Genomic DNA, 17,120 nt, shown 5'->3' on the forward strand with positions numbered 1-17,120 from the left:
AACACCATGGGACCACGCAGCCGTCATACCGCTCAGGAGGGAGACGCGTTCTGTCTCCTAGAGATTAACGTACTTTGGTGCGAAAAGTGCAAATCAATCCCAGAACAACAGCAAAGGACCTTGTGAAGATACTGGAGGAAACAGGTACAAAAGTATCTATATCCACAGTAAAACGAGTCCTATATCGACATAACCTGAAAGGCCGCTTGGCAAGGAGGAAGCCACTGCTCCAAAACCGCCATAAAAAAGCCAGACTACGGTTTGCAACTGCACATGGGGACAAAGATCGTACTTTTTGGAGAAATGTCCTCTGGTCTGATTAAACAAAAATAGAACTGTTAGGCCATAATGACCATCGTTATGTTTGGAGGAAAAAGGGGGTAGCTTGCAAGCCGAAGAACACCATCCCAACCGTGAAGCACGGGGGTGGCTGCATCCTGCTGTGGGGGTGCTTTGCTGCAGGAGGGACTGGTGCACTTCACAAAATAGATGGCATCATGAGGATGAACATTATGTGGATATATTGAAGCAACATCTCAAGACATCAGTTAGGAAGTTAAAGCTTGGTTGCAAATGGGTCTTCCAAATGGACAATGACCCCAAGCATACTTCCAAAGTTGTGGCAAAATGGCTTAAGGACAACAAAGTCAAGGTATTGGAGTGGCCATCACAAAGCCCTGACCTCAATCCTATAGAAAATGTGTGGGCAGAACTGAAAAAGCGTGTGCGCGCAAGGAGGCCTACAAACCTGACTCAGTTACACTAGCTCTGTCAGGAGGAATGGGCCAAAATTCACCCAACTTATTGTGGGAAGCTTGTGGAAGGCTACCCGAAACGTTTGACCCACGTTAAACAGTTTAAAGGCAATGCTACCAAATACTAATTGAGTGTATGTAAACTTCTGACCCTCTGGGAATGTGATGAAAGAAATAAAAGCTGAAATAAATCATTCTCTCTACTATTATTCTGACATTTCACATTCTTAAAATAAAGTGGTGATCCTAACTGACCTAAGACAGGGAATTTTTTAATGGATTTGGCTAAGGTGTATGTAAACTTCCGACTTCAACTGTAGATAGTAAACAAAAGTGAAATAAACAATAAATATTAACAGTAAACATTACACTCAGAAGTTCCAAAATGTCATATTATGTATATATACAGTGTTGTAATAATGTGCAAATAGTTAAAGTACAAATGGGAAAATAAATAAACATAAATATGGGTTGTATTTACAATGGTGTTTGTTCTTCATTGGTTGCCCTTTTCTTGTGGCAACAGGTCACAAATCTTGCAGCTGTGATGGCACACTGTGGTTTTTCACCCAGTAGATAAGGGAGTTTATCAAAATTGGGTTTGTTTTTAAATTCTTTGTGGATCTCTGTAATCTGAGGGAAATACAGTGGGGGAAAAAAGTATTTAGTCAGCCACCAATTGTGCAAGTTCTCCCACTTAAAAAGATGAGAGAGGCCTGTAATTTTCATCATAGGTACACGTCAACTATGACAGACAAAACGAGAAAAAAAAATCCAGAAAATCACATTGTAGGATTTTTAATGAATTTATTTGCAAATTATGGTTTTTTCTCCTCAATTTGTCTGTCATAGTTGACGTGTACCTATGATGAAAATTACAGGCCTCTCTCATCTTTTTAAGTGGGAGAACTTGCACAATTGGTGGCTGACTAAATACTTTTTTTCCCCACTGTATGTGTCTCTAATATGGTCATACATTCGGCAGTAGGATAGGAAGTGCAGCTCAGTTTCCACCTCATTTTGTGGGCAGTGTGCACATAGCCTGTCTTCTCTTGAGAGCCAGGTCTGCCTACGGTGGCCTTTCTCAATAGCAAGGCTATGCTCACTGAGTCTGTACATAGTCAAAGCTTTCCTTAAGTTTGGGTCAGTCACAGTGGTCAGGTATTCTGCCACTGTGTACTCTCTGTGTAGGGCCAAAGAGCATTCTAGTTTGCTCAGTTTTTTTGTTAATTCTTTCCAATGTGTCAAGTAATTCTCTATTTGTTTTCTCATGATTTGGTTGGTTCTAATTGTGTTGTTGTTGTTGTTGTTGTTGTTGTTGTCCTGGGGCTCTGTGGGGTCTGTTTGTGTTTGTGAACAGAGCCCCAGGACCAGCTTACTTAGGGGACTCTTCTCCAAGTTCATCTCTCTGTAGGTGATGGCTTTGTTATGGAAGGTTTGGGAATCGCTTCTTTTTAAGTATTTATAGAATTTAACTGCTTTTTTCTGGATTTTGATCATTAGCGGATATCGGCCTAATTCTGCTCTGCATGCATTATTTGGTGTTTTACGTTGTACACTGAGGATATTTTTGCAGAATTCTGCATGCAGAGTCTCAATTTGGTGTTTGTTCCATTTTGTGAATTCTTGGTTGGTGAGCGGACCCCAGACCTCACAACCATAAAGGGCAATGGATTCTATAACTGATTCAAGTATTTTTAGTCAGATCCTAATTGGTATGTCAAATTTTATGTTCTTTTTGATAGCATAGAAGGCCCTTCTTGCCTTGTCTCTCAGATCGTTCACAGCTTTGTGGAAGTTACCTGTGGCGCTGATGTTTAGGCCAAGGTATGTATAGTTGTTTGTGTGCTCTAGGGCAACAGTGTCTAGATGGAATTTGTATTTGTGGTCCTGGCAACTAGACTTTTTTTGGAACACCATTATTTTTGTCTTACTGAGATTTACTGTCAGGGCCCAGGTCTGACAGAATCTGTGCAGAAGATCTAGGTGCTGTTGTAGGCCCTCCTTGGTTGGTGACAGAAGCACCAGATCATCAGCAAACAGTAGACATTTGACTTCAGATTCTAGTAGGGTGAGGCCGGGTGCTGGAGACTGTTCTAGTGCCCTCGCCAATTCGTTGATATATATGTTGAAGAGGGTGGGGCTTAAACTGCATCCCTGTATCACTCCACAGCCCTGTGGAAAGAAATGTTTGTGGAAAGAAATGTTAGTTTTTTGCCAATTTTACCCGCACACTTGTTGTTTGTGTACATGGATTTTATAATGTCGTATGTTTTTCCCCCAACCCCACTTTCCATCAATTTGTATAGCAGACCCTAATTGAGTCAAAAGCTTTTTTGAAATCATCAAAGCATGAGAAGACTTTCCCTTTGTTTTGTTTTGTTTGTTTGTCAATTAGGGTGTGCAGGGTGAATACGTGGTCTGTCGTATGGTAATTTGGTAAAAAGCCAATTTGACATTTGCTCAGTACATTGTTTTCACTGAGGAAATGAACTAGTCTGCTGTTAATGATAATGCAGAGGATTTTCCCAAGGTCGCTGTTGACGCATATCCCACGGTAGTTATTGGGGTCAAATTTGTCTCCACTTTTGTGGCTTGGGGTGATCAGTCCTTGGTTCCAACTATTGGGGAAGATGCCAGAGCTAAGGATGATGTTAAAGAGTTTAAGTATAGCCAATTGGAATTTGTGGTCTGTATATTTTATCATTTCATTGAGGATACCATCAACACCACAGGACTTTTTGGGTTGGAGGGTTTGTATTTTGTCCTGTAGTTCATTCAATGTAATTGGAGAATCCAGTGGGTTCTGGTAGTCTTTAATAGTTGATTCTAAGATTTGCATTTGATCATGTATATTTATTTGCTGTTTGTTCTTTGTTATAGGGCCAAAAAGATTGGAGAAGTGGTTTACCCATTCATCTCAGTTTTGGATAGATAGCTCTTCTTGTTGTTGTTTGTTTAGTGTTTTCCAATTTTCCCAGAAGTGGTTAGTCTATGGATTCTTTAATTACATTGAGCTGATTTCTGACATGCTGTTCCTTCTTTTTCCGTAGTGTATTTCTGTATTGTTTTAGTGATTCACCATAGTGGAGGCATAGGCTCAGGTTTTCTGGGTCTCTATGTTTTTGGTTGGATAGGTTTCTCAATTTCTTTCTAAGGTTTTTGCATTCTTCATCAAACCATTTGTCACTGTTGTTTATTTTCTTCGGTTTTCTGTTAGAGTTTTCTACTGCCAAGTTTACACCTTCACTATTACAGTGGAACGTTTTGTCCAGAAAGTTGTCTAAAAGGGATTGAATTTGTTATTGCCTAATTGTTTTTTTGGTAGGTTTCAACACTACTTTCCTTCCATCTATAGCATTTCTTAATATTATTCAGTTTCTTTGGCTTTGATGCCTCATGATTGAGTATTGCTCTGTTCAAGTAGACTGTGATTTTGCTGTGGTCTGATAGGGGTTTCAGTGGGCTGACTGTGAACGCTCTGAGAGACTCTGGGTTGAGGTCAGTGATAAAGTAGTCTACAGTAATACTGCCAAGAGATGAGCTATAGGTGTACCTACCATAGGAGTCCCCTCGAAGCCTACCATTGACTATGTACATACCCAGTGTGCGACAGAGCTGCAGGAGTTGTGACCCGTTTTTGTTGGTTATGTTGTCGTAGTTGTGCCTAGGGGGGCATATGGGGGAGGGAATGCTGTCACCTCCAGGTAGGTGTTTGTCCCCCTGTGTGCTGAGGGTCTAGTACATGTCCCTGGGTCTGGAAATGATTGATTTCCCCCTCCAGGATGGAGAAGTTGTCTTCATTAAAGTATGGGGATTCTAGTGGGGGGATATAGGTAGCACACAGGAGGACATTTTTCTCTGTTGAGATAATTTCCTTTTAAATTTCTAGCCAAATGTAAAATGTTCCTGTTTTGATTAATTTAATAGAGTGAGTTAGGTCTGCTCTATACCAAATTAGCATACTCCCAGAGTCCCTTCCCTGTTTCACACCTGGTAGTTTGGTGGATGGGACTACCAGCTCTCTGTAACCTAGAGGGCAACCAGTGGGTCCATCTCCTCTATACCATGTTTCTTGTAGGATGACAATGTCTGTATTTCCGATTTCTTTGGTGAAGTCCAGGTTCCTGCTCTTTAGGCCAAAGGCAGATGATCTCAGGCCTTGGATATTCCAGGATGAAATAGTGAAGGCTTTGTGTTCCATAAAGTGTCTAATGTTGTTGGTCGTGTGATTTGGCCTCAGGCCAGTAATTGTGAGCAGAGCCTGCTGAGCATCTGGTACATGCCATTGGCTTGTGCTAGTGTAAAAGTGGGGGTTGGGGCTGTTTGCCTGCTCACGGCCTGGGCATATGTGACTTTTTTTTTCTCTCTCTCTCTCTCGCTCTCTCTCTCTCTCTCTCTCTCTCTCTCTCTCTCTCTCTCTCTCTCTCTCTCTCTCTCTCTCTCTCTCTCTCTCTCTCTCTCTCTCTCTCTCTCTCTCTCTGTCTCTGTCTCTGTCTCTGTCTCTGTCTCTGTCTCTGTCTCTGTCTCTGTCTCTGTCTCCGTCTTGCAAAATGATTCCCAACTCCAGTGGAGGCTGCTGAGGGGAGGACAGCTCCTCATAATGGCCGGAAATGGAGTGAATGGTATCAAACACATGGTTTTCCCACTCCATTCTAGCCATTATTATGAGCCGTCCTCCCCTCAGCAGCCTCCACTGCCCCACTCTCAATGCAGTTCTGTTACACATCACACACACCAATGCTGATTTCAACAAGACAGAAGAGGCAGAGTGGAGTGGTGGAGTAAGAGGAACAATAAAATGGCAAGTAGAAGATTTTGACAGGTGGGGGAAGACATTTTGACGACACCACTGAGAGACAAGTGTCACTTGTGTCAGAATCACAGAGCACAGCCATGGAGGTGCTAGTCTTGCTTAGCCATGAGGTTCTAAAATACGGTGACACAAGTGACATAACTGACCTGGTCCACTCAATGCATCGAGGCTGAGATAGTTTTACAGCCTGGTCTCATAGACTAGACGTAACATAGTAAATGTAAAAGTTGAGAGAAGTGCTACTGAGATGACTAATGTAACCTGAAAGGGTCTTGCGCTCTCCCTGAGACGTTTACATTTCCTGTGGCATGTCTGACACGCTTGACATTTCCTCTTACACAAACTCACATACGCACACACACACATGCTGCACACACACACACACACACACACACACACACACACACACACACACACACACACACACACACATACACACATACACACACACACAGGGCCAGGTGCTCCATCTGTCTTCCGGATCTGTTAATCAGGTAAATAATTGATCAGTACTGGGACAAAAGGGGAAAGGAAGTCAAGCTGAACCTTTGTGTGTAAGGGCAGGCGGATATGTGTGTGTGTGTGTGTGTGTATGTGTGTATGTGTGTGTGTGTGTGTGTGTGTGTGTGTGTGTGTGTGTATACAGCTACTGTTGTGATTGTGTATGATACATCTATAAAGACTGTGTGCCTGTGCATCCATCCAGAGTGCTTCCGTGTATGCAAGTCTATTTTTACATGATGTGCTGATGTCAGACCCCACACACACATGTTCCTACTCATGAAAACGTAGGCAGTCACAAAGAAGTGCACATTCACCACCATACAGACATAACAACTCTGGGGCCCTGGGGCTCTGGGAGAAGGACTGTGTGACGCCCCGTCTCTCTGGATCTGAGGCATAGCCACGGGAGCCAATCAGACCTCCATCACAGATAACTTACAGTTCATTAACAGAGTATGTGGCCCAGCAGGAGGGATCAAACCCAGAACACTGGTGTTGCATCAAGCACCATGCTCCAGGAGACTGAGACCCATGGAGATCTATCAGAGCTCAGACATTCCCTTTCTGCAGTCAGAGTCCCACTGAGAGAAGGGATAGCTTTATGGGCCTGAGGATGGGGGAATCTGGTGGGTGAGAGGCTTAGACGTTTGAAGGAGATGGTTCCTGCCTGCCTTTTAAGAGAGGGCAGGGAGGATGGAATGGATTTTGCTTTGTGGTGGAGGTTGGGAGAGTGTTATGTGGGAAAGAGGCCTCCTGCTTTTTGAGGACAGAAAGTAGTGGGAGAAATTGGTGTTGCTTTTCAGAGGGAGAATGGGGTGGGGGTTGAGAGACATGTAGAGTAGGGGGTCCTAGGGGGTTGGAGGTACTTCTGTTGGAGATGGAGAGGCTGAGAGAAGGGGTCAGGGTTGGGGGGAGGCTAGCTCAGACATCTGCTTAGACAGCCCAGACACCCCTCTCCTGGGATGGAGGGATGGTGAGGAGAGAGCGACCCAGTTAGGAGGGCCTGGCTCTGGCTGCGTAGTACATCAGACGCCCTACAGAGACTGTGTCACGCCCTGGCTCTGGGGACTCTTATATGTTGAGCCAGGGTGTTAGTTTCTATGTGTAGTGTCTATGTTTTGTTTTCTATGTGTTCTTTTCTAGATCGTGTGTTTCTGTGTTGGCCGGGGTGGTTCCCAATCGGAGGCAGCTGTGTCTTGTTGTCTCTGATTGGGAACCATACTTAGGCAGCCTGTTGTGCACTTGTCATTTGTGGGATCTTGTTCCGTGTAGGTTTGTGTTATTATGACCGAGGACTTCACGTTTCGTTTTGTTGTTTTGTTGTAGTGTGCAACGTACTAATTAAAAGATGTACGCATATCACGCTGCGCCTTGGTCCACTTATTACGACGATCGTGACAGAAGATCCCACCAAATAAGGACCAAGCAGCGTGTCCAGGAGCAGACAGCCTGGACTTGGGAGGAGATCTTGGACGGGCAGGGGTCCTGGACTTGGGAGGAAATCCAGGCCGGAATGGATCACCGTCCGTGGGAAGAGACTGTGGAGGCGCGCCATAGAGAGGAGCAACCGTGCCGACTCTCTATCTCTCTCTCTATATCTCTCTCTCTCGCTCTGTATCTCTCTCTCTCTCGCTCTGTATCTCTCTCTCTCTCGCTCTGTATCTCTCTCTCTCTATCTTTCGCTCTGTATCTCTCTCTATCTCTCGCTCTGTATCTCTCTCTCTCCCATTATCAGCAACCATCAGTCCTGTGTTCCAATGGCACGTTGTGTTTGCTAATCCAAGTTTATCATTTTAAAAGGCTAATTGATCATTAGAAAACCCTTTTGCAATTATGTTGCAAAGAAAAAGCCATATCTCAGACTGCCCATCTTAATCTTTTATTTTTATTGGCCAGTCTGAGAGATGGCTTTTTCTTTGCAACTCTGCCTAGAAGGTCAGCATCTTCAGCCTCTTCACTGTTGACGTGGAGACTGGTGTTTTGTGGGTAATATTTAATGAAGCTGCCAGTTGAGAACCTGTGTATTTGTCCTCTTGCTCAGTTGTGCACCGGGGGCTCCCACTCCTCTTTCTATTCTGGTTAGAGACAGTTCGCGCTGTTCTGTGAAGGGAGTAGTACACAACATTGAATAGCCTTCATTTCTCAGAACAAGAATAGACTGACGAGTTTCAGAAGAAAGTTATTTGTTTGTGGCCATTTTGAGCCTGTAATCGAACCCACAATTGCTGATGCTCCAGATACTCAACTAGTCTCAAGAAGGCCAGTTTTATTGCTTATTTAATCAGCACAACAGTTTTCAGCTGTGCTAACATAATTGCAAAAGGGTTTTTTAATGATCAATTAGCCTTTTAAAATGATAAACTTGGATTAGCAAACACAACGTGCCATTGAAACACAGGACTGATGGTTGCTGATAATGGGCCTGTGTATGCCTATGTAGATATTCCATTAAAAATCAGCCGTTTCCAGCTACAATAGCCATTTACAACATTAACAATGTCTACACTGTATTTCTGATCAATTTGATGTTATTTTAGTGTACAAAAAAAATGCTTTTCTTTCGAAAACAAGGACATTTCTAAGTGACCCCAAACTTTTGAACGGTAGTGTATATTTTATATTTGAGATTCTTCAAATAGCCACCCTTTGCCTTGATGACATCTTTGCAAAAACTTTTGACTGGTACTGTATGTAGGAGCTATAGAACTCTGATATAACTGATGTTTTGTCTATGTGTAGGAGAATGTAGATGGTAACCATGGTTTCAAAGCCTAACCAATCAATCCCTGTCATTGATCAGGTACTCGCTGAGGTTCAACATCAAACAACCCTATAGGGGAAAGTGGGGTAAGTTGAGCCAATGGGGTAAGCAGAGCCACCCTTGTTTTTAGGAAACCATACACAAAAAATAGTAATTTGACCAAATATTTAGGAAGAGGTCATAATTTCATGGAGAAACCACATGGGAAAATGGTTAGGTAAAAAAAATAATTGTGTCAGAGGTTTCATGATGCTTGTATCTAAACCAAAGTAGATCATTTTAAGAGTGTTCTATACATCAGTTGGGGTCTCTATAAGCTTCATTATGAGGTCCTAAACCTAGCATGAAAGTGTATCCTTGTAGCTGTGTAGGCTAACATAATCAAATTGTTTGCCTTGTGGTAAGTAAATGGTTGAGCCAATGGCAAGTTGAGTAAATTGAAGTGTTTTCTTCCCAGGCATAATGCAAGGCATTATCTCTGGGATATGAGGTAACAACAGGGCCTGGCCTATGTTAAAAGTTTTTTTTTTTTAAGTACAAAGTGTTTGTTGCTGTAGGTGTTAAGCCTGCGTTAAAAGATGCTTAAAATTATTATAAGACAAAAAAGCGATTGTGATTGTGTTGAATTGTGTTTGGGTAAAAAAGATAGATATGGTTTTTAAAAGGTAGTGGTTATTTTTACTTTAATTTTTAGGCGGCTTAATTTACCCTGTCCCATGGTTCACCTTACCCCATATCCGGGTTGTGCAGGAGGCCACTTGTTTTCAAAACTGTAACGTTTACATGAATTCTGATTATTTACAGGGATACACAACATTCTGAAATATATGTAGATATATGTGTTTGAAATAATACATTTCCCTTGAAGGAGTAATGCTGAAAGTTAAAAAAATCGCTTAACTTACCCCACTCTCCCGTACATCCTTTAGCCCTTAACCAGTTAAATGTAATCGAAAATGTAATCTACATAATCCCCCCCCCAAAAGTATTTATCATGAGAGGGCCATAAACAATAACTAGTAATGCCGCATACTCCAAGAAAGGTTAAAATCTCACCTTTCTGATATTTTTTTTTATACATTGCTGAGGTGTAGTCACTTTTAACGACACAAGCTCAAGTACACAGTACAAATATGATAAAAATATGAAAATATGAAATATTTTATATGATGTATTTCCTATTCAACAAAACTGCATGAATAAGGCTTGAAATAACTTATATGCTTTCTAAATATAGTATAATCAAATTAGAAAATGACTAACTATACAATTTCACCTTCCTTATAACTGTAAAATACATACTTGGGTAGTGGGTTCGATCCCCGGGACCACCCATACGTAAAAATGTATGCACACATGACTGTAAGTCGCTTTGGATAAAAGCGTCTGCTAAATGGCATATTATTATTATATACTTGTTGGAACCAGGGCTATTGCTCAATGCAAGCCATTTCGATCTACAGTGTCCACAGATCGATTTATACGCGAAAATGACAGTCAGAACCTGTACCAGAACCACGATGGTCCCCTAAACAGAGGACTTTACATCTTAGAGGTTTTAAGGAGTTCAGTTTTGCATAGATCCAATCTAAAAAAGATGACTCTCCTTCTACCCTTTCCTTCATCTGCACTGATGTGAAACACACAGGTGTTCTTAGATCAGTCAGTGTTGATAAAGAAAGATATATAAAGAGAGGAGGGACTTGAGACTATTGAGATACACCCCTTATGGCTGTTTTCAGACAAAGAGCACACAGGGGACTCAGACATAAACCTGACACACAACCAGGAAGAAACCCAGGACAAAGAAGCTCTTGTTACCCTGACAACAAGGAAACTGTACTGTCACACTGTCAGACAGCATGAGAAAGTGACCTTTAATGATGAGGAGGTGGAGCAGGAGAAGGAGGCGGAAGAGGAGGAGGAGGATGAACATGAGTAATAGGAGGAGGAGGAGGAGGAGGAGGAGGAGGAGGAGGAGGAGGAGGAGGAAAATGATGATGAGGAGGAGGTGGAAGATGAGGAGGAGGAGGAAGAGGAGGAGGAAGACCTTGATCTTCATAATTATGCTGATCTGAGTCTGACTCATGGTCACACACACACACAACACACACAAACACAACACACACACACAACACACACACAAACACAACACACATACAACACACACACACACAAACACACAAAACACACACACACACAACACACACACACCACACACACATAACACACACAAGCACACACACAAACACACAACATAATTCATAATTATGCTGATCTGAGTCTGACTCATGGTCAAACACACACAACACACACAAACACAACACACACACAACACACACACACACAACACAGAACACACACACAACACACACACAAACACACACACACACACACACACACACACACACAACACAGAACACACACACAACACACACACACACACAACACAGAACACACACAAACAAACACACACACACACACAACACACACAAACACACACAACACACAACACGCACACACACAAACACACAACACACACACAACACACACACACACACAAACACACACACACACACAACACACACACACATACACCACTGGTCAGGGAGGGGAGAATTCAATGATGTTGAAGCTATAAATTATTGCTTAGTAGACTGAGGGTCTATGTTAATGATTGGATAGGGACACAGATAGCCTTGCGCTGCTTAGGTCAATGGCTTTACAGTTTTTGCCCATTGCTTACACACTAAAACCGAATGCTTAGACCAAAGCTTCAATACCTAAACTTCTTGTAGCATACCTTAAACACAGTGTAACCATAGCTTAAACACAATGTCAACTTTGCACTTTGTTTGCAATTCTGTAACACACTTATTGCGAAACACTACACACGTTTTCTTACATTAGACACTTTGTTCAAAAACGAAATCACCTGTTATCATTGGGAAAACACTCTGTTCAAAATGCAAAACTCATCTGGCAATTCTATGCACTTACATACACACCTGAAAACACTTGCACAGAAAACAGAACACCAATCAGTCTGAGCCTTAGCACTACAAATAGGCCTCAGGTAAGCCATTTTTAGAACTTTGCAAGCATGGAGGCAATGAGAGTCAGAGTAAGAGGAGGACAAAGAGAGAGAGGAGTCGAATGTGGAAGAGGACGTGGAAGAGGACGAGGACCAGTGCGGAGACGTATATCAGATGACATCAGGGCTACTCTGGTGGACCATGTGATAAAACATGGCCTGTCCATGAGGGAGGCTGGGCAAAGAGTCCACCCTAACCTCAGTCGCTACACAGTAGCATCGATAATAAGGACATTCCGACTGGAGAACAGGTATATCTTCAAGTTTCTACTCCAGACTGTACCTACTGTATGTGTCACATGATTCTGTATCATATTACAGTATTACTGTACTAACTATACTATACAAAAATGGGTAGTGCTGTGAAGTACTGTATATGTAAAGGAATACCATTGTGATGTTGCAGTACTGTGTACAGTTTGAAAGTACAGTATGTGAAAAATAACCTAACCAATGACATCTTGTGGTGGCATTTTCTACAGAATGGTTGGACGACCTCTTCAAGGTGGAAGGGAACGGCTCTTCACTCAACAACAAGAGCTTGCCATCATTGAAATGGTGCGAGAAAATAATGTAATCCGACTTCGTGAGTTGCAACAACGCATAATTGCAAATGGAAATGAATTCAACAATATCAACAGGGACAGCATTTCTACACTAAGTCGCATCCTACAGAAACATAACTTCAGAATGAAGCAGCTGTACAGGGTGCCATTTGAGAGGAACAGTGTCAGGGTCAAGGATCTGCGCCATGATTATGTGCAGGTATGTGTCACTTTACTTTACATACTATATATTGTGATGTGGGAATGAGGGTTTATGCTGCCACCTGCCCTGCCTGTAGCTTGTAGTTTTTGTCTATACTCACCCAACCCAGCCCCTACTTGTGTGAAAATATAGACATTGTAGTTACTGTATTTGTTTTCAGTAACACTATTCAATATTTTCTGTTACATACAGTTCTGGAGTTTGATGCCGCCGAACTGCCACATGAGTTCATCTACGTGGATGAGGCAGGCTTCAATCTGGCCAAAACCAGGCGTCGGGGCCGTAACGTAGTTGGACAAAGGGCTGTTGTAAATGTCCCTGGGCAGCGTGGGGGAAATATCACCTTGTGTGCTGCAATTAGTGTCCAAGGAGTCCTGCATCATCATGCCACTCTAGGTCCCTACAATACAGGACAGATCATTGCATTTCTAGATGCACTACATGCAGTTGTGCAGGACAGACCACAGCAGCCCAGGTTTGTTGTCATCTGGGATAATATTAGTTTCCACCGGGCTGCTCTGGTCCGAGATTGGTTCAACAACCATAATCATTTCACAGTTTTATACCTGCCCCTTTACAGCCCCATTCTAAATGCAATCGAGGAATTATTTTCAGCGTGGCGGTGGAAAGTATATGATCGGCAACCACATGCCCGCATGACTCTTCTGCAAGCAATGGAAGAGGCATGTGGAGACATTGAGGTGGGATCAATCCAAGGGTGGATTCGGCACACAAGGCGATATTTTCTCCGATGCCTAGCCCGAGAGGACATCGCCTGTGATGTTGACGAGGTCTTGTGGCCAGATCCGAACAGAAGGCGTGATCCATAAGCCCCCCAGCCCCCCACCACACACACGCACACGCACACACACACACACACGCACACACACACAAAACAAGTATATGTTTTTTCCCCCAATAGCAATTTATCCAGTAATTGTTTTGTTTTTTTACTTTTGTTTTGTTGCTAAATTTGATGTTAAGAATTTCTGTAAGAATGTTAGTTTTTTTGTAAAAACGTTTTTGTAAATACTGTTTGATTACTGCAGAAATTCTACTTTTGAGTTTTACAGAAGAAAATGACAATAAAATGACAATAAAAATAGAAACACAAAGACTGCAGTGTTTTATATAAAGCCCATCAGTGTGTTGCTGGTGATATGAAAGAGTAATTCAAATGTTGCTTGTGTGTATGGTTTTGTTGCAAGAATTTCATTTTTAGAAAGGAGTGTTAAGTTTTGATTGCAGTGTTTCATTTTGGCATATATGTGAGTTGTTAATCTCCAAGTGCTATGTCTGATTGGCTTGTGTGTTGAGTTTTGACATAATGAGCCAAATTCTGCAAAAAGTGTGTAACCAATAGGCAAAAACTGTAAACACAATGTCAACTTTGCACTTTGTTTGCAATTCTGTAACACACTTATTGCGAAACACTACACACGTTTTCCATTTCAATTTCCATTTAGTCATTTAGCAGACGCTCTTATCCAGAGCGACTTACAGTTAGTGAGTGCATACATTTTTCATACTGGCCCCCCGTGTTTTCAGTAACACTATTCAATATTTTCTGTTACAGACAGTTCTGGAGTTTGATGCCGCCGAACTGCCGCATGAGTTCATCTACGTGGATGAGGCAGGCTTCAATCTGGCCAAAACCAGGCGTCGGGGCCGTAACGTAGTTGGACAAAGGGCTGTTGTAAATGTCCCTGGGCAGCGTGGGGGAAATATCACCTTGTGTGCTGCAATTAGTGTCCAAGGAGTCCTGCATCATCATGCCACTCTAGGTCCCTACAATACAGGACAGATCATTGCATTTCTAGATGCACTACATGCAGTTGTGCAGGACAGACCACAGCAGCCAAGGTTTGTTGTCATCTGGGATAATGTTAGTTTCCACCGGGCTGCTCTGGTCCGAGATTGGTTCAACAACCATAATCATTTCACAGTTTTATACCTGCCCCCTTACAACCCCTTTCTAAATGCAATCGAGGAATTATTTTCAGCGTGGCGGTGGAAAGTATATGGTCGGCAACCACATGCCCGCATGACTCTTCTGCAAGCAATGGAAGAGGCATGTGGAGACATTGAGGTGGGATCAATCCAAGGGTGAATTCGGCACACAAGGCGATATTTTCCCCCGATGCCTAGCCCGCGAGGACATCGCCTGTGATGTTGACGAGATCTTGTGGCCAGATCCGAACAGAAGGCGTGATCCATAAGCCTCCCCGCCCCCCACCACACACACGCACATGCACACACACACGCACACACAAAACAAGTATATGTTTTTTCCCCCAATAGCAATTTATCCAGTAATTGTTTTGTTTTTTTACTTTTGTTTTGTTGCTAAATTTGATGTTAAGAATTTCTGTAAGAATGTTAGTTTTTTTGTAAAAACGTTTTTGTAAATACTGTTTGATTACTGCAGAAATTCTACTTTTGAGTTTTACAGAAGACAATGACAATAAAATTACAATAAAAATAGAAACACAAAGACTGCAGTGTTTTATATAAAGCCCATCAGTGTGTTGCTGGTGATATGAAAGAGTAATTCAAATGTTGCTTGTGTGTATGGTTTTGTTGAAATAATTTAATTTTTAGAAAGGAGTGTTAAGTTTTGATTACAGTGTTTCATTTTGGCATATATGTGAGTTGTTAATCTCCAAGTGCTATGTCTGTTTGGCTTGTGTGTTGAGTTTTGACATAATGAGCCAAATTCTGCAAAAAGTGTGTAAGCAATAGGCAAAAACTGTAATCAGTCTACACTCATCACACGAACACATGCACACACACACAATAAACAGCTGAAAGATCATGCAGATCACAGCTACGGCTCTCTAGAAGCATAGTGTCGTTCATGCAGTGACATAGCCCACAGATAAATATAAACACACTGCCCTTGCTGTAGGCCTGAGTGATGCTGTTCTTTGTAAAACTGATCGAGGCGTCAACAAACCGCCTGCCGTTTCAGTCTAGGACTATAGGCTATAGGTTGCAGACATAAAGAAAATACATCATTGGAAAAATATGTAAATCAATCATCCAATTACTATTATTATATTAGTCTCAATGAGCGTGTTATTGCCTATGATGCTCCGACATTTAACACGGATTGCGTCATGATGAAATCTGCTATCCTGCTATCATTCAATGGGAACCAGTTGTTGGCAGCACCAGTTTTGATGAGCAGTCCCGTTATGCCTACACATTCCCGTACCCATTATAAAGACAGCGACCACAACATAAGCAAAAAATCGGCTACAACGGGATTGTCATGTCATGCAAACAGAAATTCTGTATTTGGCATCACAGAATAGCGATTCAACTCAACCGCAGACGTGTTTATTGTGGGCTGTCAATATACGCCTATGCAACCCCATCCTTTTCTGCTAAACATATATTATATTTCAGAGATAAAAACATATGCATTTAAATAGACTTACTTTAGGAGACGGGTAACGGCTCCCTACTGAAACCGTAGGTTTATGTGTGCTGCTTATTTGATAGCCTAGTGATGCTCATCTCCGTACCTCCTTGAAACGACGGAGTCTGCAGTGGTACAAGACCAATGATTTATATATACACTAGAATGATTTAAGGGGCACTGTGTTGATGCCACCGTGCCTCCATCTTGGCACTGCCTAACCTTGTAAGAAATATTTTGGAAGCTATAAAAAATGCATTTATTTATGTCTACATTTGTTTTGCCACATGTATTATATCCAAGACACCTTAATGCATACTTTTAAATTATATTATGTAAGCTAAACATAAAAATAAAAAATAAAAAATAATTTTATATATATATATATATATTTAAACACATTTTCCTTAAAGTATGATTTTTTCAGAATACTAATGTTACTGTCCCCACTACAACAACAAACATACTTAAATACATGTAATTTTGTCCTTGAAACATTTAATTGAAATATTGTTGAATTCTATTAATTCCTATGCAAGACTGTGTCTACTGGGAAGTTCTAATATGGCCGACCGGTGGCTTCAAAGCCTTTCAATAGTCAATTTATTGCATCCGCAATCCAGGGTTTATATACGACTCGCCCTAGTTTACACTCCAAGTGACACATTTCGATTTAACGCTCCGTCTGCAGTCAGTTTCGTGCTTCATAAATTATGGTGATGTTGTTACTGACATAAACTAGGTTTCCAACCAATTTGCCACAGATTTTCATGCGAATATTCTAAAATCTACATAAAACAATATGCACATTTTCCCACCAGAGATGTGTTTCCATCAAACTGACTTCTGCCGATAAAAGGCTGTGCGTGATGATGTAGTGCGCATAAAAATAACCTTTGCGGTTAAATTCCGACGTACTGAATGAAAAATACAATTTAAAATAGTTTCCATCGCATTTTGAACTCTAATGTTTTGTCACAAAAACTGTTGCGGTATAT

At 41.7% G+C, this 17,120-nt stretch overlaps 1 protein-coding gene across 4 annotated transcripts in view; it reads right to left on the reverse strand.

Moving 5' to 3' along the window:
- Nucleotides 1-16,232, reverse strand: part of inpp4aa (inositol polyphosphate-4-phosphatase type I Aa) — a 47,249-nt gene extending 31,017 nt beyond the window's left edge. For all 4 annotated transcript variants that reach the window (XM_041843913.2, XM_045206722.1, XM_045206723.1 and 1 more), the window contains exon 1: nucleotides 16,142-16,232. The gene's annotated coding sequence lies outside the window, so the exon portion shown is untranslated. The remainder of the gene's footprint in view (nucleotides 1-16,141) is intronic.
- Nucleotides 16,233-17,120: the final 888 nt, after the last annotated feature.

Source organism: Coregonus clupeaformis, chromosome 23 (genome assembly GCF_020615455.1).
Source record: "Coregonus clupeaformis isolate EN_2021a chromosome 23, ASM2061545v1, whole genome shotgun sequence".
NCBI lineage: Eukaryota > Metazoa > Chordata > Actinopteri > Salmoniformes > Salmonidae > Coregonus > Coregonus clupeaformis.